The following is a 27,490-nucleotide window of genomic DNA, read 5'->3' on the forward strand; positions in this document are numbered from 1 at the left end:
CTGTTTGGAGGTGTTCTGTGAACCTAAGCGGCTCCAAAGGTCACTCAGAGAGAGAGACAGAGGCAAGAAGTGAGAGAGAAACAGACAAAAATGTGTGCGAGTGTGTGTGTGGGTTGCTCCAGACGGCAGTAGAAGGAGAGGCAGCAGACAGGTGGAGGTATGGAGATAGAAAGACAGGCCTTGTCAGCCCTGTTGCGTGACTCCGCTGCCCTTTGTTAGTATGAATGCTTAAACAGCTCTCCACAAGTACAGAACCTGAGATTAATAATTCCCACGCACCTCCTGACATCCATCCCTGATCTGAAATATGCATGGCAGAGAAAAGAAGAGAGACAAGAGGATGAGGAGGAGAGGGAGAAGAAGGGGGGAGACCAAAAGGGCCCCGCTAGATAGTGGCTGCTGATCCTTTTGGAGAAGCGATAGATTCTGTTTTATGTGGCCTGTCAATAGCACCTAATGAGGAAACCCACCTGTGATTTGCGTTGTGCAGTGAGCAAAACCCCTGGCTGTAAACTGCTAACATGAGGTGCCATCAACTTTTCAAAGGTCCTCTCTCCTGAACAGCCACATCTTCTCTTTTGAAATGAAGTTGTGAGATGGTGTAATTTAAAGTTGTACGGTAACTGGATAGAAGATGTTTCCTTTTTCTTTATTTTGAAAGAGATTCGGCATGTATGATTGTGTCAGTGTGCGTGTGTGACTGTGTGTGTGTGTGTTTGTCCCACTGTGTGTGACACCGTCTGTTCTTTGAAAAGAAATGGACTGGGATTTCAGCAGAAACAACAACTGATGATTAAAAGGTTTTATTGCCAAGCTTTCTGCAGAGTTACAATCATAATGCTGAGGTCATTTGAACAGCCTGAAACTTTGCTGCTCATCTATGAGTGGCTGCAGGAAGTAAAACGCTGTGGCATCTCATTTTAAAACAGAGGAGGAGAGCAGAGTTGACACCAGATATGAAACCTGAATTTCTGTTGAGGTTTGGCTTTTAAACCTGCTGTCTTACAGTAATCTGACCGCTGCGGTTGAAGTTATATTTATAAATGGAAGCTGATTTAAGGCGTTTGCGTCTTACCAGTAATTGGCGGTGTGGTGAAGACCTCTGTTGCAGACTCGTCTCCTATCAGAAAACACTTCATAGGAAAAAACTGAATTAAAATCAGCTGTTTAGCAGCTAATGTAAAGGCAGGTTTCTGTTATGAGGATATGAATGTGATGAATAGTTTCAAGTTTCAAATGCAAAGAGGGAGACAGAGAAAGGGAGTTAAAGAAAGTGCCAGTGTCTTCTCCTAATAAAAGTCTTATGCTGCAGAAAACTGCATGCTATAGCTATCACACTGAAGGCCAGAAAATCATCAGCTTGTGGAATATGATTGCTAAACAAAGAACATGATAAATACACAGTCAGGCAATTATCTTATTTCCTTTGGCTGCTGGTTTATATTCTTAATGCTACTTTAGTCTATTTTTTGTTTGTTTATTCATTTTTTCCCCTTGTTTTTCATTTTTTGGTTGTTCCTTCCCCGTTCTCACAAAGGGGGAGAGAAAAAGTAGGGCGCTCACTTTGCAATTACTACTCAATCCCAGACTCCTTCTATAAGGCACTGAATTATTTTGTTTTAAAAACAAACAAACAAAACAGCGACTTTCAACCGGGAAGAATATTTAATTGTTTTTTGATTACTTAGGGATGGGCCATGGGAATAGGCCTTTGTAAATATTTAAACAGATTCAGCATGATGCCATATTTCCATTCTGCCATTAATGTTTTTAAATGATTGTTATTGTCATCTGGGTTTGACATACAGGGTGAAAATTATTTACTAAAATTTAACTAAACAAAAAAAAAAGTAGACATAAGGGTTTTTTTTTCCTGTGTCAGTTCAGGTCAGGGCTGTGAAATGAGACAGAGGTTAACACCAGCCACACAGTTTAATGCTGTGTCCTGCTTTTCCTGTGCTTCCCAGTGGGTGGCAGCAGGGAGCAGACAGCCCTAACGGAAAGCTGCCACTCAGTGATTCTAATTTATGATCCATTTCTGTTATAGGTGGGGTGTGCAGAGACAGTTACAGTAATAATTATCTGGACTGAAGAGTTTCCAAGGCAACCAACATAACCCCCACTCCCCTTGCATGGAGAGTGGGAATGTGTTTGTGAGTTGGAGTGTGTGAGCATTTCTTGACATGGTGAAAAAAAAGAGGGAAGCACGGGGCCTTGCCACTGAGCTCAGCTCAGCTCTTAGCTATATACTCACACACATGCACACAAAGTGACTTTGCATCATACTCTCCTGCGGCCTGCCTGTTCATGTTAAAGAAATCACTGACTTTTAGTTTAGAGAAGGCTTTTGTTGAAAACCTGCTCGTTTAAGATCATTGAGAGGAGTTTGTATTCTGCTTTGATCCTTCAGTCAGTTAATTACACGACCAAGAACAAAGACATGAAAATACAAATGAACAACATCTCAATTCTTATCTAAAAGATGTGAAGTACGATTTGAGAACAAAAGTATCTCAAGATATTCAGAGTCACCTTTTTATTTCAGTATTTTGCTGTCATTTAATCACCCTGCCTGTGCTCCTCGTAGTTTTTTGGTGTGTATAAAGGGTTATGCCTGATTAAATAAAGGATTAAGTTATTTCCTTAACAGTGCCTGAGGAAATTCCATTCGACTCCATCCCTCTTAAATATATACTTTGATTCCCTTCAAAGTGTCACATGCAATTACTAATTACAATACTACTGCTAAACACAGGGACGTAAGAAGAGGACACATTGATTATGTGTTATAATTTAGTTCTGTGAACACAGGCATAGCCCTGTAAAAGGGATCTATAGGTTTAACCTTTCAGTCTTGTGCATACCATGTAAAGGACAATTTGCATAATGTACACTCTGCCAGCCAACCTGGAATAAACCTGTGAACATGAGTCCTGTAAAAGGGCCGTTTACCAACTACTGCATCCACTGAAGTTCAGTGTGGAGTAACAGGACCATGTGGAATTAGAGGGCTTCATCTGTGGTCTTACAAATGCAATCATAAAGTCCTATTCAAACATGGAATATGCAACATTACTGGCTTCACCCACTTATTTTTGTGAAGATTTTACCATATTTTTCTAATATTTATTGAGATCATTTTTATAATGTAATGGTAATTACATACATATCTTGTAAATTTTATTCCTTATTTAGATGCAGAGCATGGTGCACCCTCCCTGTAAAACAAGTAAGGCAAATCTATATTTAATGCCAAAAGTTACACTGATAGTAGCAGATTTGTGGACTGCTAATGTTTGGCAGAATATCCATTTTTCTGGAGATTTACAAGTTAACAGTTTGTGCTATGACATTACCTTTTTGTTTCCTCACCATGGCCTGCTCCTGCCACAAGCTAGTGATGGAAATTGGACTATGTTGGACATTTTATCACCAGTTAATGTTCACAACAAAACATCGCAATAGAGGTTAAATGTGATCTCAGTGACTTTGACCAACCAGACAGGCTGATTTGAGTGTTATTGTTGACCATGTGCACCATGGTCACAAAGCAAAAGTAGTCTGAAACTGGTCTCATGAAGATGACAGTAAGCTCAGTTTACATCAGTGGCCACCAGATCTGAGTACAGTAGAAAACATTTGAGCTCGGCCTCCACTGAAGATAGCGACTGCCCATCACTGTAGCAGGGTGTTTCCATCTTTACAAAGTGCAGTGTGCCTCATCTGTTGTATCAACCTAGACACCAACTTTCCTTTATGTTCTACTTCTGTCTGTGTCCACTGAAATGCAGAGACCACCAGAAACACTTTCAGAAAGGTTTGAGCAGTTACAGCTATAGAGACTCTTCCAATGAACAATACTTCTACAGAACTCCTTGGCATGAAAGAGACCAGTATGACAGACTAGTTTCCCACACTCATTCTGTATCATCTGCATGCTATACACACAGCACATTACCCAGACACTACACACCGTCACTCTCCTGAACGCTGAGAGGACTGACAACCCTCTCACCACACTCTAAGTCCTGGATGTGTTTGCTTCCATTCTCCTTCTCACACCTGCTCTAAAACTACAAGTAGCTTACAATGAGGGCCAGATGCCAGCTACTGACTTTACTCAGGCTCATTCATCCATCTGTTATCTATACTGTTCCTTAAAGGTTGTGGGCAGCCAATCCCAGCTTACATTGGGCAAGAGGCGGAGTATACCCTGAACAGATTGCCAGTCTATCACAGGGCTGACTGATAGAGACAAACAACCACTAACACTCACATTTACACCTATTAACTGGAGTCAGCAAGAGTCTCCATTTAACTGGAGGGGTATCCAGAGAGAACAGGGAAAAGCCCAGGGCCAACCAGGGTTTGAACCCAGAACCTTTTTACTGTGCTAACCACTTTATGTGTGAGAAAATATTTCCAATATAACAACATCACTTTGCATTTGAAGATAACAGACAGAAACAACAGAAATATCGCCTCAGGTCTGAGGTTGGGTTCATATCAGTTCCAGCTGGTTACAGTGGGGTTGGGTCAATAAGACAAGAGTATGGGCTGGGTTCTCAGTTTAAGACAGAACTCTAAAGGTCTTTACAGACTGGGGGCATTTTTCCATGCGATAAATACTTTATATATATTTATTTATGGAATGAGTACTTTCACACAAAATATCACAAAATGAAAAAACAAGTTTTTTTCAGATGGAGGCTGATTTTTTTTTTTAGCTTTATCCTCACAAATAAAGACATCGCAATCAATCATAATCCAATGATCCAACTGACCCAGAGGCTGCTCTGGGTCAAGAGCTTCCCTGCAATCCAGCCTTACCAGGACCATGTCCAGTACCCACCTCAGAGCCCTCAAATGGCAGAGGGCAAAAAACTTTTAACCTTACCAGCATTTTCGTCTGCATTTACAATAGTAATGAAGTCTCATTATCATTACATTATCAAAACAGACTGAGGGAGAGCAAGTGAGAAGCAGCAGGGGAGGGAGGAAAATTAAGAGATACTTTAAATGAATAGTGGCTAACAGATAGGTTGGTGATGGCTGAGAGCAGAGATAATAGGAGCAGATTAAGACAAGGTGACATCAAATTATAAAAGAGAACACGACACAGCATGATAACTGTAACATACACAATCAAACAACACATACTGTCAAACAAGAATAAACTGAAAGTGACTGAAAGTATAGAACAAAATAAGAGGAATTCTTCCTGCTTTTATCAAATGATGAGGTGAATCCCCGTAAATCTGGACGATTAAGAACAGTACAAAATAAAATTAGGCTTGTGGTAAAAGAAGGAGGAGGATGCTAATCATTATGCATAGCTCAGCCCAGATTATTGTAGAAGTGGTGTAGGGCAGAACAGGGCTGGGCAGTCCCCTGAGCAGATTGTGTGGTAACTGGTAGTGGCTGGCATTAGCGCTGCCAGCAGGGGTGAATTAGAAAAAGGATCAGTGGCATGGCTTGGCCTCAGGCAACGGAGGGTTAATGTCGCCTGGCCAGTACCTCCTCTCTTTCTCTCTCTCTCTCTCTCTCTCTCTCTCTCTCTCTCTCATTCTCTCATCCTGCCTCCCTCTTTCTCTTACACTAACACACACACACACACACACACACACTTATGTCTCCCTCTCACACTTCTGCCACCCTCTAGCCCCCATCCCCCAAGTGTGTATGTCACTGATGGAGGCTCTTGGCTGATGTGTCAGCAGCGGGCATGCAGATGGATGCTAGTCAGTACACCCCAATGCCCACGTTGTGCCCATGTTGGCACACGTAAACACAGACAAACCAGTGCAAAAGCATGCACACACACACACACACACACACACACACACACACATGCATGTGTAAAACAGACATTCCCACAAACACACACATGCAAGTAAATCAAATATAATGTTTTATGGTTTGATGACAGTTTGGGTTTTTTACATTTGATTGCCTCTGAAACCTAAAACTCCCATTGACTCTGACTTTGCGGGTAGCTGATGTGTGCTGTCAGTTATTTAACTGTTTAATTTTTTTCTAATGTAACCAGGACAATGAAGGTCAAGAACACAAACTATAATCTTTGCCTAAACCCAACCGAGTGCTTTAGTCCCCCGAGTGGGAAACCTAACCAACCCATGACTCCTCCATAAGCTCAATTGCATGTTTATTCCAGTAACCATGATAATGAAGGTCTGATGCAGCTGCCACTGTAGGGGTGCTGTCTCACGAGATGCTCCTATGGGTAATATTGGTGCGTTCAAGACATAAGAATTCAAGATGGCTGCTACGCGCATCAATAGTAGTGAACACTCTAATTTTACTGTTTGTAGCAGTTTGTTTCACATTAAGTCAGTTTTGTGTTTTAGTAATGGAATGACAGTGTAGAGTGCGGATTTGTTTTGATTCTCTGAAAGAGCAACAACAACAAAGGCTTTACTGTGAGCGTCCACGTTTCTCAACTTGTCAACTGGAACACAGTCAACTCAGACTGTAGCTAGCCTGTGTGTGTCTCCGGTGAGATCAGTTTTCTTCCAAAACAATATGTTTAACAGTGAAAAATCTGACGTCTGATACCTGACATTTGCATGTCATACACAGAACACTCTTAACTTAGCTACAAAAGAGCTGTATGCAGTTTCTGGTATAGTTGAGTGTAATGAAAATTCAAAATGGCTGCTGCAGGAACAACAATTCTGCTCCCCCTATTCCTTCATGCCTTGTCCGACCTCCTCCCTCTCTTTCCCTCCATTCTCCTCTCCGTCCTTTTCCTCCTTATTTCATCCCCCACATTTCTCTCTCTGGGTGTAATGTTTGTTTGTTTGTTCGGGAGGTGCGGTGCCTTTAAGAGAGCAGCATGCCTGCTACTCCGGGTCTAATGTCATTACTCTGTACAAACTTGGTGTGACAGAGGCAGGAGGCGCCCACAGATTGATGACATTTTATTGTTATTGCAGCGACACTATTAACTGTTCACCGCTACTGGTTCTGCTGCTGAGGGCTCCTACCTAGTGAGAGAGAGAGAGGGAGGGGGAAAACACAAGAACAGCAAATTGAACACATTGCCAGTGTGATACAGAGAAAAATTATTAATTTAAGTATAAAATTGCTATTTTGATGTTATATTTTCTGTTGTGTATTTCATACCATCATGTCACTATCCTCTGCAAAGATCTGGTGTATGTTACATTGTATGGAGAGAAATATTTAATTTGTGTACCAGGCCAGCTTTACATATGTGTTTATGTTTAAAAAGCATGGTGGTCACAATCACATTTGAAGCTGTGTTTTAAATGTTACACTGTGTGCTATTAAAATGTCTAAAGCTATTGTGTGATTAACAGAGGTTTGTAGCACAAGACAAAAGTAATGAAAACAGTCATTTACTTTGCATTACTGCACTGTATAAAAGGATTTTGCAGGGCACTAAATACAATCCATGCAAATCATTTATATTTTATTTAGAGGAGAATTTGAAGCAATTTAAATGTAAAATTTGCTTTTTTTCATTGCCAATGTGTGAAAAGATTGTAATGTGACATTAAAAAAAATGAGCCATTCTCCAACATTCTCTGTTGCCTGTAACACCCTGCAGACTGATCTCTGTGTCTGTGGACTCGGGTTGAGATTTCAGGATGCTTGCTTAGTTTGTAAAATGTACTATGTATTATTGTCACTCTTAGTGCTTACGTGTAGAATACCACGGACAGAAATACAGGTTGAGACTACTAAAAAAGAACGTGCACCTTTGCATTGCAGATCAACTCATGAAATACAAGAACATGACATATTGATTATATTTTACAGTGTGAATGTGTTGAGAAGCATTTTTTTTAAATGGTTGCAATTCCTCCTCATGTTAACTCCACAGCTCCCCCCAGAGTGCGTCTGCCATGTTCCATCATCGTGCCGCCCCTCGTTGATTGGCTGAGTGGCATTGTTGCCTCGGCATCTGGTTGCCAAGGCCACCCACAGCCTGGCACCGATCCACTACCCTGATCCAGATTGACACTCGCTGATGACATCATCATCACCTGCCCATCAGTCAACCCTAATGTTACAATGAGTGTCCCTCTGTATGGCTCTCATCCAGGCACTGATGTACTGGCAAATAAAAGGTGAGCTAACTATCAGCTCCAATCAATCATCATGTCAAATGCTTAACCGAAACAATAATCTTAACACACAGGCCTTTCAGTCCTGAATTGACTCATTTTGACTCATAAGAATAGATTTTCTTAAGTGTAAATCATTTTAAGTTTGTTCACCTTAGAAGGTTCCCGTCTCCCCCCGAACTTGAGAAAACAAGATTTGCTTTCCTTGTACATTTTCTCAGTTCAAGGAGTTAGTTCTTCTTTTGAGATGAAGAACTGAGAGCTGCAGTTGTTAAGGCCACTTTGTACCACAGTCAGTAAAGACAACAGGTGAGGCTTCCTGCAGACTTTATTAAATTTTTGAGCGTACGGGGGGTTGGGACTGACACAGAGCAAATTTACATCACATGTAGAGTTTCAATCCTCAAACAATGCATGCTGGGAAGTCTGTTAATATGGCTTCTTAAAAAACATTTAATTTAATGAGTTGAACTGTTCATTCATTCAACTCATCATTTCAAGTCAAAAGACCACAATTTCTGGCAAGTATCTTTTTAAAATTATATAAGTATTAAATCCAGTCTTTGTTGTTATTGTAGCTGAATATCAACTGCTGAAATGTGGTATGTTTTGCCGGTGATGGTTTCACAGATATACAGTATACGTGGGGTGGCCTGATCGGACACACGATGTCAGAGTACTTTTTTGTTTGTTTGCCTCACTAGGGGAGTTTAAGGATTGTGGAGAGGACATAAATAAAGCCATTGCTCATGAATATTAACACAGACAGTATCTGTTCTGTGGAATCCATAAATCTTAAGAAATGGAGTCGCAGAAGGACTACTTTAACCGTAAAGGTTAGTGCAACCTTTTGCCTCTGAGAAGATGCTGATTTGGACTCAGTACACTCCCTCATCTATTTTTTGCAGTAATGATAGATATTGTAAGAACTTATGTCAAACAATTCATGGGCTCATGCTTCTATCCAAACTGGATCTGCTGTGCTCAGCACTACTCTGCACCTCTGTCTGACGTGTACAATCTGATTCTCTGTCATGACCTGCATTATATCTCTGTATCACTGAGGATGCTTTGTCTTCACATATTTATCTGTATTATTATTGTCACTATGTTCCTGCATTGTTATTGCTTAATATTTGTTGTATTTTCTTCAAATAATCTATATCTGTTCTGTTCTTATCTACAGTATATTCTTCTCTGGGCTGCTGCAACAACCCAATTTCCTCACAGGGATCATTAAAGTCTGATTTTATCTAATCACATTTTTGTTTATTTGCTATGGAAAATGTGAAGGTTTTGTTGAAGCTCAGAGCTGTGCCATGCACCACTCAGAGAAATTAGCAGCAAGTTTCCATTCATTTTGCCATCTCTTGATAACACTGTCCTGTCCACTTGTTTCTGTCAATGGTGATTTGGTGAGTGAGTAACTGTCAGGTGGGTTATTCTACATGGAGCTTTTATAAATGATGCTGAAAAGTTACAAGGTTTGTGATAGCAGTCTATGAGTGGGATTTAGAAGAGAGAGAGGGACAGATGGACAAAGAGAGAAAGCTGGAGACAAAGTGAGATGTAGGCTAGGGACTGACTTGATGGGATTTTAGAAATCTATGAGGCTGATGATGAATGTCTGAAATAGGTTTGTCTGTCCATTGAAAAGCCATTTGTTTTCATTAGTTCCAAATGCTAGGGTACGTCTACAGAGGGGGCAGAGGGTGGGTGGCTGAAGCTTATGCTGAGGATAGTCATTATGAGATGGACCTCGCTAGCTAAAGTAATTAGCCCAAAGCTGCATTGGTCCTTGTACCTGCAGCCTGGTGGAGCTCTAGTTCAGGGCAGACTGACACAGAGGTGGGTGAGGCATGTCCGTCATTCCACTGGAAACCACTTGTGGCTCTTCAGGTTATGAACTTGTCCCTTAAAAGCAAAGGTGGAAGTAGTGTCATATTGTTATAGCGCTTCACAGTCCATCTTTGACACTAGAGACACCTCTGTATGAACTGTAGCTTAATGACTATGAAGCATATGATGATGCACTTTATTAGTCATATTTGAATTGCTCAGAAATTGAGATGATTGCACATTTTCTGAAGTAAATACTGTTGACATATTGTCTTGATACGTAATAAATAGAGGTCCATTCATCAATCCATCATATACAATTATCCGTTACAGCATATCAGGGGACTACACTTTGGTCAGGTCATGAATAGAAATTTACTATGAGATTAAAAAAAGGGGGGTTTTGGATGTAGACAGTCATAGTTTCCAGACAATGGATCCCAATCACTTTAATGATCCTCTGACTTTTTGTCTGGTTGAGTGAAACTTTTTGAAGGCTACTGGATGGCTTACTTGCTTATCTCTTGGATTTTCATGACTGAAAATTTCTGTTAAGATAAAGGTACTGTAATGAATAAAGTTAAAAGATACATCATAAATATGGTTTAAAACGCTACTTCATGAAAGATTTAAAAGGGTACGATCCAATAAATAATAATAATAATAATAAGATACAGATGTAAAGTTATCATTTTTCCATTATTCTGTGAAGCGTAAGAGGAAGTAGTATTTCAGAATAAAAGCCTTACTGGTCATTGATTGGCTGAGACGTGCGGAGGAAAAGAGGAAGTGAGAGCGCGGGTAAATTTAACGGCCTTGACTAACAAAGTCGCGACGGAGAAGTGTATGTGAACCTTTGTACTAAACAATATATATCTGGTGTCTTAGATTATCTGCTCGACAGTCTTCACCAGGACACTCAGTTTACATGTTTTCTGGAGCAGTTGGAGATATTTCTATTCGAAGTTTGTCGCACAGTTGTTCGCGTGTGTGTATTAGCTTCAAACATTTATGCTAGCTCGTTAGCCTACTGAGTGTATTCTGTTAGCATTCATTAGAAAAGTGAATGGACTTTTAGCCACTGTATAGCTAAACTAGCTCATGCTCAATGCTTTAATTCACTGTTTTCCGACGTGGAAACCCTGAGGATTTATGAGACTAAGAGGTATGTAGTCAACGTTCAGAGTGTCTCTGGACTCCTACTACACAGGAGGGATCACACACCTGCTCTTCACCGAGAGACCGAGGTAACATCTACAGATACGGGGCTACCTTTGGACACCTGTTTGTCATCTGGTTCTTCACCAGAGACCGAGAGCCTGGTAAAAGCTGCAGCCTGGACTGAGATCTCATAATCAAGGTACCACACTTTTATTTTGTTCCTAAGAAGTAGTTGCTTAGAAAACGTTACATTCCAAGAAAGCTAACTTTTATTTCATTTTGTTTGGTTTAAGTATTAGAGAGTCTGTTATTTCTGCTCCCAGTGTAAGTGTCAGTTATATACTGGTAATATGTGTAACAGAGCCAAATATATGTTTGCAATGTTAGAATAAATATGTGTAAATAGTTATCACCTGACACATGTGGTCAATAGGAGGCACAAGATGGTCAGGTCAGTATTTGACCTCAACAACGTGAATGAGGATAGCAAGAACTGAAGCTGTTTTGAGAGGCCCTCCCCAATATTAACATGGTGTTCCTAATAAATGAGTGTATTAGCTGGTGTTTGACTAATCAAAATACATTTATGTCTGGACCATTCATAGTACACTTATGTAACTTAAAGTTCCCCTTGTGAGAGTACCAATTCTGATCTAGGAGCTTAAAATGTCCCCAAAACAGTGTCCTAATTATTATGATTGTTCCTAGTTCTTGCATTAGGGACACAACACCTTTTGTCTTGTCTAAATCCAAGCCACAACTTTTTCACCTAACCATAGCCATGTATTTTTTTGTACATAAATCTTATCAAACTTCAACCATTGCACGGCCAGGTCAGAAAATTGATTTTGTATGATTCATTTGGGATTTGTTGCCCTGCTGATAGTGGCACTGCTTCAGATAACACAGGGTGGATTTATCAGCCAGAGGTGCTTAAGCGTGTTAACAATAAGAATTCAGTATAAGAAGACGAAAATGTAGACCTAACAACTACTGGCTACCACAGTGGTCTCTGGATGGCTGTGTAAAGTTTTTAATTCCTCCACATTGTCTTAAGACTCTTTATACATGCAGTGTAAAATAGATGGTAATTTGTGAGTTGTGTCTTAGAATAAAACACCGGCTATAGAAATGCATCTATTACTCAACACATCTACAGGTTTATCTAGAAAATCTTATCCCTATCTGCTGTAACATCTCTTATGATATGGCCAGATCTATAAGTAGGGAATATGAACAGCTCAGAATTGGCCTTTCCCAGTCTGAAAGGCTGTGTTCATGTGGAGCTGAGAGTGGACAGAATCAATAAGACAGAAAAATAGGAAAATGACATGGCTCTCTCCAGATGAAAGATCTAATCTCCAATACCCATTTACAGCTCAGGGCAGCAGCACTGCATCCCAGTTACAGCAAAAACACAGATCTCATGGGCAGATCACTGTCCATATTCATCTTCACACTCTTCACCCAACAATGTTGCTGATGCAGAGGCCATGTACTGACAGCAATTTTCTACTTTTGCTGTTGTTGCTTTAATATTTTTTTATAAGCTCTTCATTTCTTCCTTATAATGAGGGGATGGAGTTTGACTTGTGAGTGTGGATTTGCAAATGACATAAAGTCGTGTCCTGTTTCTGATGTAGCTTTCACTTAGACTTGATGACACTGTAATACCCTCAATGTAGTAGTCTTACTTAAAGTATTTCATTTTCATTTGCTTCCCATTATGGTTGTGCCGCTCTTTTTTTCCCTCACAGCTGAATATTAAAGTTGAATATGGGTGTGTTGCCTGCTCACAGAGTTACATTAACAAACACTGACATGCATGTGGTAAAATCATACAACACTTTGGGCCAACACTTTAGCTTGCTGTTTGGTTTCTTTCTCTCTCCCGCTTCTCTCCTCCCTCTCTTCCTTGTTCATCCTTTCCCTTCTTCTGAAGGAGAGGCGCCTTTGTAGTTTCTGTCTGCTCTTATCAGCCCTGGCATGAAGCACTTGCCTCTGCCACTGTCCTCATGTTCTCTGCAAGCTCCCACTTTTGTGTTGCCTAATGAACTCTGACCAAAATTAGACATACTCTTCAACTTTTAAACTGAAGGAGCCCCTTCAATGGTTCCTTTGTGAAGTGCTGCCACCGCTGTGAAGGGAGGGTGTGTTACTGAATGTATGCGAGTCTGTGTGTGTGTGTGTGTGTGTGTGTGTGTGTGTGTGTGTCAAAAATGCTGGAATGCTGGACTGTGTTTTATGGTAGAATTTAGGCTTGAGCTTCAGTCAGAACTGGAGTATGTTGTAATCTCCCCCTCTCTTCTCTATCCTCATACACATATTTAAGCTTGTGATTTTGAACATCCATTCATGCATTCATCCACTCCTTCATTTAAATGGTCAGTGATTTAGAAAACAGCTTTTCAGAAAATAAAAGAAATAAAAGAAACATCTTTTTCTTGATATTATTGCATTGTTAAAGGTTCCATTCGCTCATAGGGTCTTGACTTTTATCCAGTGTCACCAGTGCTAGAAATATTCCTTTGGCATATGTTAACATCCACTAAGTTTTAGTTGGCATAGTATTCATAATGAAAATGGGTTGGAAATATATCAACTATTCACCAGGTAAACATTGGAAATGCAAATGTACCTATACAATCAAATCATGACAACTTCTCTCAGATACATTGTGCTTTATTTACAATATGTACACATATAATGAGTACAGTGAGAAGATATTTGAATGTAGGATATTGACAAGGATAAAATAAGGTGATTAGTCAAGATGCTGAGACTTACTACTAATCAAAGGTAGGAGAGCAGGGGAGTGATCAGTGTAGAACATTAGAATAGGGAAGATTCAACAAAAGATTATACAGGACAAAGCTAATAAAGCTAGATTGAATTATATCTATGGTTTGAGGAAGCTGCTCTCTGGCGAGGTGACTAAGACAGTTTCTACTAAAGAAGACTTAGGAACATAAAATGATGAATACCTGTGGTAGTGTGAGGTGAGGGATGATGACAGGACGACTGTGCTGTCCACAGGTGGTGTCCTGCAGCCCCACCTCCAGTACTCCAACATGCAGGTCAAACAAAGGCATGAACTTCACTGTCCATTATTTTTTTCACTCTTGAAGTGGTCTTTTGTCAGATGTAGCTGTTTATGTATCACTTGTGATGCAGGTGTATGATAAACACAGCAGTCAGTTGAGGTGGCATCTGCAATCCCACACTGGTTAGATGGTGGTTGTTTAGGTCGGTTGGCGAAGCAACTATATACAGTGTAATAAAAGTCTCACACAGGAGAGTGGAGAGAAACTGAGAGTCTCTGCTGTAGATATATCACTGGCCTGGCTCTTTTGGCCAGATGCTTGTCAGGGGATGACCCTGTGCAAGCTTGAGAAGTTACAGCAAGCCTTTGCTGTTTCGCTCCATCTTTACTTGTTCAGTTCAGAGGAAAAGACAGGCATGCAGGCTGATACAGCTTAAGCAGGAAAAGGGTCAGAGAGGAGAGAGTGAGTGGACAAAGACTGTCCAAATCAGTTATAGTTTTGGGTTGGAGATGCAGTGAACAGGGGAACTGACTCACTATATAGTGCACTATACAGCGAGTTCGCCATTTTGTAGTGCTGTCTGAATGTATAGCGAGAGTCATTATACCCTATATAGTGGACTCACAGTATCCCACAATGCATTGTGAAAAGTAGTGTACAACTGATGGTCATTAACCAAGCAATATACACCATAATGCATTGCATTGGCCGCAGGGCAAGTTTATTTGTTCAGCACATTTCAACAACAAGTCAACTCAAAGTGCCTTTTACCTAAAACTTGCAAAGCATCAAGTCAAAGTGTAAAAGAAACAGACATTCAAGTACAATTAAATATAGTTATTAAGGAGTTAAGAGATTAGAAAATAAAAATAAGCTAAAATACAGTAAAACAAAAGATATGAGAATAAAAGTTATGATGCAGAGAAATGAACTTATTATAAGCCTCAAATTTGATTTAGTAGAAGAGAGCAGCAAACTGAAAATATTTATTATGGATGATCCACCAGCTGACGTAGATCTGGCATGTTTTAATTGTGTGACAGCAGCAGCATAATTAATGGTGCAGAGAAAACAATCTGATTGGTGCCCATAAGTGTTTTAACACTTTACTGATGAGCTCACTATACAGTCCTCTACATTAAATTCCCTAGATAGTGATTAGGGGGCAGTGAATGAGTGAGTGATTTGGACGCAGCCTAAGTCTAGCACAACAAATGGAAGCCAACCTAGCATTAATTATCACTGCTGTAATATACACAAGAGATATCATTTCAATCCAAACCCTAAGTGAAGTTAGCATATGAAAAACATTCAAAAACATGAAATTATATCAGGGATAGATTTTCTGACACTTCAAGCAGAGTTTGTAAACATTATGGAAGAAACAAGGAAGACTTCTGAAGCTTTTGAACACTTAATGGAAAACATATAATCCAAAAAGTGGAGGAGAGACAAAATAGCTTGACACACAAATTTGTGAAGACATTCATGGCTACCAGATGATATGTGGTAAACAATGTCATTGCTAAACATTACATTGTCATTGGTTTAGCAGTTAGTATAGAAATAAATACTAACATATTTTAGCGCCCCACACAATAAATTTGTGACTTTAAATGTCTCTGTCAATTTAACTTAAAGAAAATAACATTCTTAAGATTTGATACTTCTTTAATTTAATCTTTTCCAAGATCTCACTGGAGCTGGGTCAGCACCGCCCATGATTTGTTTGAACTTTTACAGCTGTGAGCAGCTTCTTCATTTCTTTTCTGTATTGCATTTTGTGTCTCAAACTGGTGTGTCCATTAAAAGCAACCAACTGGAGTTACTCCTTCATCTTTAATATTATGTTTTATTTTTCATAGTCTAATTAATTTCCATTCTTTTGCTCCACAATGCCCATCCTCTCCTGGAGACGAATAAGAGGAGGAGGAGAAAAGAGGTGGAGGGTGGGGCGGGCAGGGGCTGGGGTGGGGAGGAGATTATAAATCAAGGTAAACGGTGGCTGTTTAACCCCATGATATCATTTCCAACAGAGCAGCGACATGCTGGCTTCCTCTCCTCTCCCCTCCTCCCCTCCTTTCCCCTTTACTGTACATTGCACTTGCTACTATTCATGTCACCTTTGTGTAGCTGCACACACACAGTCACACACAGCCCCCCACCTACCACTCCCTATGCACTTGACATGCAACTATTAACCCCTTTCTGTAGCTGCTTTGGGCCTGATTTTACATACCTTTATTTAATGCTTAATAAATTCTTACCTAAGCATCCCAAAACCATGGTGAAGCGTAAAGACATGTGAAGAAATGACTTGTACCATTAAATGTATAAACATAAATGACAAAATTTTTATTTATTATTTATTTATTATTTTATTTTTAAACAGATAATCACTTGGAGCAATCAACAAACATTTACTAGAACTAATGATCACAAAAATTAGAAAGATTAAGTTTGATATAGAAATATATCTGAACCTCTCCAAATGTTGACACTGAAAAAAATTGCCTCCAGTATACAATATTGTACTTTGTGGAGTCTGTATTAATACATATAAGCAGGAATAACTGAATGTGTTTTGTGCATTTAGTGTGTGTGTGTGTGAGAGAGAAAAATGGCTGCATTGTAGTGTCCATTATTTACGACATCCTTTTACCCTGCAGAATCTGGTGTGTACGTGTGTGTGGATGTGTATGGGTGGGTGGGGCAAGGGCGGGGTTCTCTCATAGAGTGGTGCAGGAATGAGTCCAAAAACCCAGAAGTTAGTCAGCACTTTAGCACTCCTGGTTCCTTCATCCCCAAAGTTTTTACATTATGATGCTGTTTCGGTGACCAGTGAATTAAGCTAACGTTAGCGAGAGTTTAGAGTTTAAAACACATAACATCTTCATATCATTCCATGCCTAGTGTATATGTTGAAGAGTGATGAGAGCCACTGTTAGATAAAACGGATATTGGCATAAAGAATGGCACACTGTCTCAAGTAGTCATCGCAGTGTTGTTTCTGCTTTCCTGAGATCACTGGTCAGTCAAAGTGTGCCCAGTGATATGATATCTGTCTCCTATCAGATAAATAACTCATCAATTCTGTGACATCCACCCACAAAGAAATCCAAACGTACAACACTTGTCATCCTGAGCATGACCCACACACTCTAACTGTCCTCTTGACATCATACTGCCAGGTCTGACGATCATGACAGCGAAGAAGGGTGACTGATGTAAGAGGGAAAGTGTGATGTGGGAATGTCATGACTGATTGATGTCAGCCATCCCTTTAACCTTTTATCTAGTGGAAGTATCCTACCAACTGAATGGCTCTGCCCCTGCATGAGGTGTCCACCGATCCACCTCTACAGAAAGAAAAGGAAGGCAGGGAAGGGGGGGGGAGACAAGGGAATGAGGAAGCCCGCTGAGACTGTGTGTTGGTGTGTGTATGTGTCCTAGTAGAAGACTGATGAGTACTTGAGATGGTATGTGCTTTGCCCTCAGGTCAATGACATTTAAAACACTGGAGAGTGAAAAAAAGAGAGAACCAGGGTGTGGGTGTGTGTGTGTATTCCCATAGACCTATTTAGGCTGGAGGCCCACCCTCACACTATTCTGTTACAGTACGATAAGGTTGCGTATGGTAATTAGAGTCAGGTTACTATAACCATAATCGACAGCCAAACTGCATGTGTGTCATCTGGTCACACCTATATCATTCCAGGGATTACAGTTACAGCTGGCAGTGATTTATTTGATATTTTGTGGGACAAAAAATTAGGTTTAATCAGTAATTATATAGAAGCAGATTTCTTAAAACTAAAGCTGTTGATAACAAGACTAAGGTCCAGCTTTACTGAGGCATTTGCATCTGTTTTTCTACTGCTCAGGGGCCCCAAAGGTCTCAGTGTCTCATTTAGTTTCTAGTAAGTGATTCAGTTTTTGGAATATGCACCATCTTGGTAAAAGGACCAGCTTTATTTTGTGTAGGTCATGTCAAATCAGGAGCCATATGTTAATATTTTTTTTGTGATGTTCTATTAAGTAGAGTGTGAAAATAACTAATCTGATCTTAAAACCTGGGGCCCTCCTCAACAGAGCATCAAAGCTTTTCCTGCCTTGTTATATGCAATTAGGGGCTTAGGGGCCTTTTTAAATTGTGTCTTCAGGCCTTGACTCTGGAAACTTCTTTATGTAAGTGTACTCTGTGTTAATAGTCTACGTTGCAGCTCTAACTAACAGAGGGGCCTTCACCCCTCCTGATAATCTATCTGACTGGCCATTTTATTTACATCCACCCATCCATCAATACATTAGCTATACTGCTCATCCGTTACGGACAGGTCACCAGTCTGTGACACTGCATTATTATTTTATAATTTGACTGACTGAAAAAATGACAGGTGGTTCTAATAACAGATTGTCCTAAGATGATTTTATTTTAATTCAATAACTTTTGTGGTGTTTGAAAATCGCAAGTCAGTCAAAATGGACAGCATTGGCTTTTGTTAAGTTATATGCCCAAATGTGGACTTGAACTCATCCAAAACCCGTCCTATTCACCTGATTTGGCACCTCAGACTACTACAACTCAGACTTTTCAGTTACCTGAAACAGAAATACCACCATAAGTTTATCACATTATCACTCAGAGCTTAACTGCAGGTTCATGTAACGAAAACTTTTTTTTTGATACAACATTTAATTGAGCATTTGTCTGCATTTATCTCCTAATTAATATCTACCATGTTAACAGCACCTGTTCTTCACCTATTCTGCTCTTAGCTGCTGGTTTTACCGATCTCTCTCTCTCTCTCTCTCTCTCTCTCTCTCTCTCTCTCATCGTCTCTTCACCAGTTGCGATGGCTTGTATTTTGTGCATCCTTCATTTGTCTTATTGTGGTATTGTATCTCCTTTTCATTTCCCATGAATTAGTTTTATGTCTCCTTTCGAATTTTTCGTGTTCAAAACAAGTCACTATGCACCACTCAACAAAAAACTGTCATTTTATATTTTTAAACCGAAAAACAACTATAGTTCATCTGTATAGTAAAGGATTATTGGATATTGAATATTGAATGCTTTCAAAATAGAAACTGTGTGTGTAACTGTTTAACTCCAAGAGCCAAGGATGGGGGATCCAGTACTTAGACACAGTTCATGAAATGAGCATCTAGTTCTATGTTTCCCTTGTAGTGCGGACAGTATTTGCAGTCACAAATTATGTTCTGCACACAGAGATCTGTGTGGATGACCATGCAGATATAGAAACCATGAATTGGCCTTTAATTTAGTGTAATGATGGGTCTGACTTCCAAAAATGATTTCAAGTCAAAATTCTAAAATCCTAATGTTTTGGTGATATCAGATGAATTTCAGAGATCAGAAGCACTAATTACAGACATTCCCTGGTGTTTCCACTGCAAAGTATACTGTTTTAAGTACTTGTGCATCAATGTTTAAGAGTTTTCGATTAATGTTTGACTGTTTATCAGTCATCTGATTATTCTGGTATTTTGAATAGCTACATTTGCCAAGGACTTTGGATTACCTCTGTTCCATTCACTGCACGAACATCTTATCAAGTCATTTATTGTGGTATTAGTCCTAATGAGATCACTGCAATTGTTTCCAATGCAAAAGACGTGGTTTGAGAGTTTTGTTAGCTCAAGTATTATTTTCTCCATAATTAATAAAGAGATCTGACTAATTCTGCAAAGTTGGATAGTGACACTTGTTTAAAGACAAATCTGACGTTAGTGGAGTGACACTGTGAGCAAATGGAGATATACTGGTTTAGTGGCAACCCATTGTAAATGATTTAAGGAAGGATTGTAAGACTGAAAATCAGACTGCATATCTTATTAAGGAGGTACAGTACATATAGGCATGCTGCCATGGGCTGAAATTATAACACAGCTAGCATGGGATGCCTGTAAAATTTGTCAAAGGTAGATAAATCAATAAAGGTCACCCACCAGACTGAGCAGTAAGTGAGACAATAATATTAAATCCTTCAGTTATATGTACAATATTTTGCTTTCACAAATTATAGTATGAATATGAATAGGGATGGTATGGAATAACATTTCTATAACAAATGTTTATTTAAGTGTATCATGATGAGCAAGGGAAATATACATATTTTTGTAAATATATGGTTGTCTTTCACTTTTAATCTCTGTAATTCTGTCTGTTCACAGAAGGATACTACTACCACTGCTGCCAAGGGTATCCAATACGAACAGGTACTTAAGCACAAGCACGCACACACACACCCTTGTGTACTGTCTTTGTGGCGACCCGTCATTGACATTAGGGATAAGCAATATGGACTCAAATTAGTTTTATCACAATATTTTCAGTACAAATGATGATACAACCATCTTTTTGGCTATAAGTCACAGCTCTGTACAGTCTGGAGAGCCTAACAATCACAAACATTGCTCTAAAAATAAAACTTACCCATGATCAAATAGGTTACTGAACTACACCAGTAACAGTAATGATTCCAATTAAATGCAAGTTTGAATGGCAAACAGCAAAAGTAACAATCCCAGACCTTGCATAACAAAGTTGTTTGCTCCATGTCTGATTTTCTGTGACCAAACCAGTCCCACATTACTGAAGAAGCTCCTTGTTTAGTGATGAACTCCTGCTCAGCTTCAACTCCACCTTCCGCTGTGCTTGTTCTCGCTCTGCATCTGAGCTGTGGGCTGCGAGTGTGCCTGCACACACAAATACATCAACTAGAGTTTATTGTTACTATCGTGGGGTGACTAATGCTTATCATTGGGATTTTTTTTTCTGGTATATCACAAACGATAAAATATCGCCCATCCCTAACTGACATAATGCATTCCCTTGCCACTTGCCCTAACCTTAACCATCACAACTGAATGCCCTACCCTAATCCTACCTCCATGTCTTAATGCTCAAACAGCCATTTAAACTTGTGGGGTTCAGCAATTTCCTGTCAGATCCTAAAAGTATTGTGGGCTCCTGTTTTTTTGGAACCCACAAATACAGTAAAACAAGTCATCCCTCCACCATCTCACACTCACACACACACACAGTATGGACAACATACACAGGCCACTGCCACACACATTCCCTGGCTGGGCTTGATGAATGGGCCTAGTTTAAATTATTTTGTGCAGATCTCATTTAGGCCCTTGAAGAAGAGATCCAGCCTGTTTATTCATTTCACATTTGCACCCAGGCTTCAATATCTCTGTCTATGCCTGCAAAGAATTTATCCTCCTCCCATCCAAGAGGAAAAAAAAAGAGTGGAAAAGAAAAGACAGAAAGAGACAGAGAGCCAGGGAGGGAGAGAGAAAAAAGCAATTTACACAATGTACATAAAATGATGCGCTCAGAGTTTGATAACCTGCATAAATTATAGAGTATAATTAAATATTATACCCAGTGAATCACCAAGGAGAGAGGATGGTGGGAGAAGAGACAAGAGGATAAAAGCAGGGAGTGGGGAGAGAAAGAGACAGAGAGGGGAAGAGAGAAAAAAACAAAAGATGAGGAAGAGGAGAGAGCATTGGTGCTAGAGTTGGATCTCATAATTGTTTTTATTGATTATTTCTTGAAATGGTGAAATGGTTTTAAGATAGATAAGAACAGGGAGTCAGGTGAGGGAAGGGCAGAAGCCAGGTGATGGAATTTCTATGAAAGAAATGTCTCTCTTTTTTTTTTTTCCTTAAAAAAAAAACACAACACACACAAATCAAGGCGGCTTTTTGGCACTGTCAGATTGCCTCAGTGGTGGCCCATATAAATTAAATGGAATATTAAAAATTTAAATTGTTCGGCAAAGGGTAGCTGCGGAAGCCGTCTCTGGTGAGCGCACAATTGACCCAAAAATATATTCAAATTAGCATAGTTAAACAGTGTCTACACAGGGGGAGTGTTAGCAAGTTCGTGTGTGTGTGAGTGTGTGCAAAGAAACATGGACACATTCGTTCAATCTCTTGTTCTTCCTTGACCCACAAGAGACAGAAAGGAGGAGACATCAGAAGAAGAAAGGAATAGAAAAACAGAAAAATAAGCTGACAACGGTAACATGTGGCAATAGGCTATATATTCTTGAATAACTAAAGTAGTCTTAATTGGACAAAAATCCAAATTGCAGGGTTAAATGAAGCATTGGAGCTGGTTAACATTTATTTCATGAGTGTGCCATACTCAAATCATGGTGCATGGTTGCATGGAGCATTGTGTCCATTAGGGCTGGACGATTTATCGAATTTCACCGAAATCGCATTTTGAACTGTTGCGATTTGCAAAGCGCAAAGACTGCAATTGTTTTTACAACAGAGAGTGAGTGAACAAGTCGCTTTTTTAAGCTGCCTCACAGTTCACACACACAGAGCACTGCAGGAGCAACAGAGTGACAGACTATAAACTGGACAACCATATCTTGTCTTAAAATGACCAAACCAGAAAACTAACTGTGAGCTAGACACTTGATGAAAACAGAGGGCAAAGTGACAGCGAACACAGCTAAAGTGGAAACTACCGGTGTTATAACGGGCTAAAACCGACTGACAGTGTCAGCAGCCCAGCTAGAGAGATAACTGAGTTATGACCAAGACATCAGCTTTATTTCTGCAGAGTTTCTGCTATATACATTTTGTAGCTGCGAGGGAAAATTATTGGAAAATACCCGGTTGAGCCGAGAAAGACGAAAATGGAACTAGCTAACGTTAAGTTAGGTTTGTATTTGTATTTTCTACCGGGACAAATCCCACAGAGTTTTAATCGGCTCTGTCTGTCTCTACCAGCTCTCTGTGTGTCTGTCAGTCTACTGTGATTCCCTCTCTGTGTATCGGTATTTGAAAAATCACCGCAGGCAGCAATATGACTGATGTAAAGCTACTGCAAAGAAGGCAAGAGAACATAGTGCTACTATTGGTTTTGTGAGAATTGTTCTATGGTTCATTATGTGTATGTTCTATACCATTTATTGTTAGAATAACAATAAATTTATTGTTAGAATAACAATAAATGGTATGGTAAAACATTTTTGATTTGTATTTTCATTCTCATCCTTGGATTAGTACACAGATCAGTTAATATTTCAATGATATCTTAAATGGTAATGCTCCATCACATGTTTTACATGTATGGAATGAATCCTGGACTGAAGCTTGACTTTCAAAAATGATATTGCAAATCAAAGCGCAATGACAATATCTGTCAGAAAAATTGCAATTAGATATTTTCTCAGAATCGTTCAGCCCTAGTGTCCGTGGCAGAACGCTACAATGGTACCTGCTGCCCTTCAAATACACTGCACGCCTTAAATGGTCATATTGTTGTGGAACAAGAAGAGTAGTAAGAGAAGTATATACTGAGCTGCAGCAGTTCTGTAAGGAGGAATGGTCCAGAATTCCTCTTGAATGTTGTGCAGGCCTGATCTGCAGCTACTGGAAGAGCTTGTTAGAGGTAATTGCTGCCAAAGGAGGTTCGACTGGTTATTAAATCCAAGGGTTCACTTACTTTTTCCACCAGCACTGTGGATGTTTAATGGGTGCGTTCAATTAAGACACGAAAGATCGTAACTGTTTGTGTGTTATCAGCTTAGGAACACTGTCGTTATCGATACTTGTGACTTAGATGAAGATCAGATCACATTTAATGACCAGGTTATTCCAAAGGGTTCACATCACTTTTTCTTGCCACTGTCCACCATTTCTCCCATTGGAGATACAGATAAACATTTACCTACTATTGCTTTTCCTACTGTTTCCTTTTAAATCTACACTGACATGTAACTGATGGTTGATAAACAGAGAGATGACAGCACAGGACCAGTATGTGCTGAGCAAACTACAGTCTTTAGCTTTCAAGTAAAAACACAACAGCTAATAACCGCTCAGTCTTTGTCTCTCCCCCTTTCTCACCCATTGTTTATTCAGATTTTACAGACAGGGTACTTTTTCCAGTTCAGCACCTTCACCAGTTTTGTGAGAGAACGGCATTATGCCTGTGTTATTATGCAATTCATCACCAATAATAGATTTGTTTACGGGGGCCCCATCTCTCGACCGCTCTCAGCGCTGCATTTTCAAAATAATAATAATAATACATAGTGTATAATGACGGTAATGGTACGAAGGCTTTGATAATAGATGTGCTGGGAGGGATAAGGGAGCCTTGATCAGCCTGGGTCTCAGCTCAATTGTCTTCAAAGCACTGTTTAATGTAGAATAGGCATCCTGGGAGATTGTCTTGAAACCAAGAAAAAGGTGGGTGTACGGATAAGAGAAATGAACGCACCGATGGGAGTACGCACGCACATACACAGCACACGCACAGGCATACACACAGGAAGACATAAACTACATACTCAAATAAGCTCTCACTCAACCACCCACTGGTGTGTCTCTCCTCAGAGGGCTCTCTGGTGTAAATGTGTTAAAACTCTCCCTTGGTCTTTGGCTTCTGCTGAATAAATCTGTGTTTTAGTCTTCACTTTAGCACTTTAAACTCTGGGTATTTCCAGCATTTTTTCTCTCTACCTCCTCCAGGGCTTTAACTGAGATCTCAGACTGCCAACAGATATAGCAGCACTAGTTTTGTGAGTGTGTGGCAGTACATGTAGGTGAGAATGTTTTATTACTCTCCCCAGGAAAAGTACACTTGAGTCACTTAGTTCTTCATATTTAAGCAATATTCTTTTTAACTTTCATTATCACCTACTCTAATTTTTAGATCGAAGATTATTTATCAAAACGCAGTGTCCCAGTCCTAGGTTCTCAGGTTTTAGGTCCAAGTGTTATTGGGAAAGGGAAAGAAAAGAAAACTATTTCTGATTGGGAAAAGGAGAAAACACCAGTTACCAATTCTACAGAGAAAAATAATTAGTATAACCACAACCTTAAAATGATTTAGATAACAGTGTTTATACATTATTTAAAAATTAGATTTATTTTGGCTCTGTGAAACTGATGAGGAAAGGCAGTTTTAAAAAAAGAAAGAACCGCTAAATTATTAACTTACAAGAAATGTTAAAGAACACAAACATCAGCACTATTTGCCATCTGAGGACGTATTTAAAAAGGAACCTTTACTCAACATACTGCAGACAGGTAACAAATTAAAGGAAAAACCAACATAAAGTGTCTTATTATGGCGTTGGGCCACCACAAGCCACCACAACAGCTTTGATGCACCTTGGTATTGATTGTATAAGTTTGTGGAACTACACAGGAGGGATGGAAGACCATTCCTCCACAACATATTCCTGTCTATCCACTCATGTTTCTGGTTTTTCATTTTAATTTGTCACCTGTCTGTATGTTCTCTTCAGTGTGTGCCTGCCCAGGCATGAGAACTGGTTACAAGTCAGATCCAGTAAATGACAAATCAGACATTGACTTTCATCTGTGTCACTTCTGTTACAGCTACAGAGTAGCATATGCTCAATCATTCCACTATTGCATCAGGCGAACTGTCAAAAAGGTATAACCAATATGTGTGTACACATGCTGAGTTGAATCAGTAGAGAGAGTGTAGGGAGACATATTTTATTCTCTAATAATGCCGCCTCAGGAAAATGTAAACCGTCAGCAATGGTACATTATTGTGTAATTATTATTTTATTACTAGTGGTGGTGGTGTTGCCACTGCTTCTGTTGTTCTTTTTATCATTGCTCTTGTTAATACTAAGCTATGATTTAACAAATGATATCACCGCTCTGTCAGCATTTATTTGAAACAATGACTCAGATAAGGAACTTGTTTTATCCTGTGAAAACACTTTTTCCTTTTTAAACCATCTTTCTTTTTCATGGAGGCGTATCACTCTGCAGTTATGGTTGGTTGGCAAATGTGCCTAAATCTAAAAGGTAAACTGCTTTGTTTTTAATTTGTCATCATTAACCAGTTTATTAGCACGTTAACTATCTTCCCATCACTCATTTAGGATGTAAATGAGTGATGGGAACAAAAATCTTTGGGATCTGTGCAGTATTAAGCAAGAATGGTGCAGCAGGCAACATTTGATTGCATTAGTTTTAGCCAGGTGTTCCTAATAAAGTGGCAACTGAGTGTAAATATGACTATAAACTATTTAAAAGTACATTTTTCTGTCTCACAAGGCGACGGAGCCAGGTGGAGGCAGTGTTGTGTAACATAATATGGGGCAACTGGATATTGGTTCGAGCCACAGGACTCCCGTACCTGACCGAATATAATACAGACTCAGCTGATGGAAGACACAACGCCACACTGATGATGGTCTTCACTCTCACCGTAAAACCATCATCACTATCATCTCTCCTCCTTCTGATACAAGGAGTAAGTGACTGTTTCAGCCTGAAGGACTTTCTTATTCATCATCCATATACCTTATATTGGGTGAATCTGTACTGAAGCTCTGATTCCTGGATACATTTCATGCAGGATTCAACTTCACAGAGACTGATCACCACACTCTGGACATCTTAATATCTCTAGTTAATGAAATATTACAACATTAAAAAGGTGTTCCTCTAGTTATTGCAATCCCATAATATGGAAAATAATGTTTTTGACAGTATGCTTTTGACCAATATGCTAGTTCCTACCAACAGATGTAAGCCAGTGGAACTCTTTTGCTCTTGCACTGAGGTTTGTCTTCATGGTATCTGCAGCAGCCTGAAGCTGGATGTAGCTGTCACCAACTCCCTGGAGCTTTACTGTGGGTGCAGAATACATTGTATTTCACCAGTGTGTCCAGAGTTTAATGAAAATGACAAAATAAAACCTGAATATTTTATCAGCACATTATGATGCTCAGTTTGTGAGTTATATCTGCTGAACATATTGATAGTGTATGTAAATCAGACTTTTTAGGTTAGGTTATTCACTGTCTGTAACAAGGACAGGTACTCACTTCCTGTAGAATTATAGTAGGTGTTTTCAAAGCCATGGTTTCAGTGAAGAGAAGTAATAAAATGGAAAATATTTTTATTAAACTACCAGAGTCACTAATGGAAGCTCCTTGTTAACAAACTGATACCATGTCTTGGTTGTTGGTTGCCTGAAACAGACACAGAGTCCGTCACCAAAAATAAGAATGAAATTAATAATGAAGTGTTTTGGCAGTACAGTATATGCAGTTAAAGAGATAGTTGTAGTGTGCTAGCTAAAAGTCAAAACCCCCCTCAAAAGTTGTGGTAATGTTTTAATCATTGTTGTGTTTATCAACTTAAATGACTGCAGTCTGTAGAATTCTGTATTATTAACATTTCCTGCACTACACTGCGGTCATAAAGGGATGGACATGGTCAGCAATAATACTCAGGTAGGCTGTGGGATGCTCAATTGGTACTAAGGGG

At 39.5% G+C, this 27,490-nt stretch overlaps 1 long non-coding RNA gene across 2 annotated transcripts; it reads left to right on the plus strand.

Annotated features, from left to right (window-relative positions):
* The first annotated feature begins 10,723 nt into the window (after positions 1-10,723).
* Positions 10,724-26,930, plus strand: LOC108894153 (uncharacterized). 2 transcript variants are annotated; one of them, XR_001962771.2, is made up of 4 exons: positions 10,724-10,797; positions 11,164-11,313; positions 20,357-20,401; positions 26,270-26,930. It is a non-coding gene; the product is annotated as an uncharacterized LOC108894153 (long non-coding RNA). The 2 variants fall into 2 exon arrangements; XR_001962770.2 differs by having other exon boundaries at positions 10,735-11,313.
* Positions 26,931-27,490: the final 560 nt, after the last annotated feature.

The sequence above is a fragment of the Lates calcarifer genome, linkage group LG2 (assembly GCF_001640805.2).
Source record: "Lates calcarifer isolate ASB-BC8 linkage group LG2, TLL_Latcal_v3, whole genome shotgun sequence".
NCBI classification, from domain to species: domain Eukaryota; kingdom Metazoa; phylum Chordata; class Actinopteri; family Centropomidae; genus Lates; species Lates calcarifer.